The 2,750-nt window shown below is 46.7% G+C and overlaps 1 pseudogene; it reads right to left on the reverse strand.

Moving 5' to 3' along the window:
- Positions 1-456: 456 nt before the first annotated feature.
- Positions 457-2,652, reverse strand: LOC104954443 (uncharacterized; annotated as a pseudogene).
- Positions 2,653-2,750: the final 98 nt, after the last annotated feature.

The following is a 2,750-nucleotide window of genomic DNA, read 5'->3' on the forward strand; positions in this document are numbered from 1 at the left end:
CTGTTAGGCTGTTAGCTGTAGGTGCGTGTGTGGTACAGTGTGTAGGTGTGTGTGGTACAGTGTGTGCGTAGAAACATTTCAAGAACGTTTTCAGAAATGTATTTGGGAAAAAATACAAACTTTAAAGAGCTGTTAGGTAACATTACTTCTAACGGTCAAATGAACGTTGCGTGAAAGTAATCTAAAGGTTATTGTATAAATCTTTAGGGAACCGGGAACGTTCCCTGAAGATTCCCGGACCAATTTAGCTGAAACGTGTGGTGTGGTTATGATTAAAGGGGGACATTTACAAATTCAATCTTAAATTCATATAGTGTGGTTTACAGTAATATATCACAGTATTACATATATTTATATAAATAGAAGATTATACATTTGTATCATTTTAAATGATACACAGTCTTTTAGATGGGGCTGCATTTTACAATACATCATATCTCAGTCAAACTGTGGCTGTTACTCCACTCTTTTCTTCTTGTCGCATGTTCCCCCCTTGCAGTTCCTCTCTCTCAGGTTTGTGTTGGAGCAGGTGAGGAGGAGTGCAGCGGCCACGCAGTAGAACAACAAGCCGAGGAAGAGCATGTCTGCGCTCAGCCCTGAAGAAAAGATGGCATGGAAGCAGTGAGATGGTGAGCAGCGTGGTGAGGTACACCCACACTAGAGCCACTGTCAGCCTGCAGACCAGCAGGTAGGAGCCTGCTGCGGGGGAGCCGCTCTCCTTCCTCTGCAGAGGTACGCCACCATCCTCAGAGAGGTAGGAAGCATGACTGCAGAGGGCATCAGTCTGAGGTAGCAGGTGAAGGTAACTACGTAACCGTTAATGTTGACCCAGACTGGGAACAGAGGCTTTTTGATGACACAAACCGCCTTTTTTTTGTCACGTTAAGAACAAGAGTTTTGGTTTGGAAATTGAGGTAGAAGAAAGGGGTGAACATCACGCAAGAGGTCAGCAGGGTCACCAGCAGGGCGATGTTCAGGATGGTGGAGAGGTTCATCTTGATCACCCTGAAGAGAATCGAGGAGAAGCTCAAAACCCTCACGCTGCTGAGCCACACGAACAGGAAGACGCAGAAGAAGAAAGGTAGGTCAGGCCGGCAGAGCACCCCGGCCCAGACGGAGGCCACCTGGGCGAAGGTGGAGATCTACAGCAGGATGTTGCTCAGGGATATGAAGCAGATGATGACAGCCAGGGTTTTCACACCTCCGGACCTCCACTGCTGCACCAGCATGACCCCCAGGTTGAAGGCGTTGGCTAGCACTCCCAGGACCAGCAGGAGGGCTTTATTTTCTGACGCTGCGTGAGTTCCCCGACACACCGGGGACACATATTTATGTATAAAAGACATGGAAAAAAGTGCATTTTGCATGATAGGTCCCCTTTCACTTTTTTAAGTGCTTTTTAAAAATATATAATTTAATAGTCAAAGTTCAATTGAAACAGATGGGTTTTCAGTTTGTAAAGGAAGATATGCGGAGTTTCTGCTATCCTGATGTCAATGGGGAGCTCATTCCACCATTTTATGTGACAGAATAGCAAACGGGCATGTTTTTGAGGGGTACCTGGGTCCCACTCGCAGAGATGGAGTAGCAAGCCGATTGGCTGATGGAAAGCAAAGTGCTCGTGCTGGAGTATATGGTTTAACCAAGGCCTGCATATAGGAAAGGGCTGATCCCCTCACAGCTCTGTAGGCCAGTACCAGTGTCTTAAACGGATTCTGGCAGCCAGTGAAGGGAGCGAAGGAGAGGTGTTGTGAGGGAGAGCTGGGGGAGGTTGAAGACCAGTCTGGCTGCAGCATTCTGAATTAGCTGTAGCGTCTGATGGCGTTTGCAGATAGACCAGCCAGGAGGGAGTTACAGTAGTCCAGGTGTGAGACGAAAAGAGCCTGGACCAGGAGCTGCGCTGCCTCCCGGGACAGTAGGGGATGTATCCTCCTAACAGTCAGTGAAATTGAGAGACCATCCTAAGACTATGATGTGGACATCAAGACCAACACGTTTGTCTGAATTATATGAGCAGTGGTGTAGTGGGCGTTGGACGAGGGGGTACGCTGTACCCCCACTTACATTATTTAGAGCATGATCTTTTTTTCAATAGTCTAATAAATATAAAATCATTGCCAGTGTTATCAGTTGCAAGTGTGTATTTGTTGTAATAATGACAAAAACATAATACATTTCACAGTAATTATAATAAAAACTAAAAACGATTTCCTTAAAAAGTTATGATTCGTCATCACGCTCGTGACCCCGCGGCGAGCTGGGGGTGTGTCAGTGACACACACACCCACGGCGAGCCATCTCTCCGCCCCCCGATTTTGCGGCAGCTCTTTCCCTCAAGAATGCTAACGAAAAAGCTCTATATTGGCAGGCAAACATTTTTTACTTGACTTCTTTTCTAAAAAGAATATAATTCACAAGAAGAAAGAGGCTAGCAGCACCGAAGCTACAAGTGAAGCTGCTACTAGTAGGATCAGACGTGCATAATGCTAGCACTAACGTTAACGTTAGCTGCGCTAGCAACGTTCCCCTGGCTAGCTCAAGCTCACCTTTCCCAGAGGCATGGACGGAGGAGATGTGGCGGAGGAAACAAGAGCCATACCCGTGGATAAACTGCAAAGCTGGGAAACTGGGCTGCAAAGTTTGTTCATCCATTTCGGATTGATCAGTCTTCAAAACGCAAGGTGTGTGTGTGTGTGTGTGTGAAAAGCAGCGCTGTCTGCTTATTTGCAATGTAGGCTAGGCCTAATCAG

The sequence above is a fragment of the Notothenia coriiceps genome, unplaced genomic scaffold, assembly GCF_000735185.1.
Source record: "Notothenia coriiceps isolate Sejong01 unplaced genomic scaffold, NC01 NC01_scaffold00023313, whole genome shotgun sequence".
Classification (NCBI taxonomy): domain Eukaryota; kingdom Metazoa; phylum Chordata; class Actinopteri; order Perciformes; family Nototheniidae; genus Notothenia; species Notothenia coriiceps.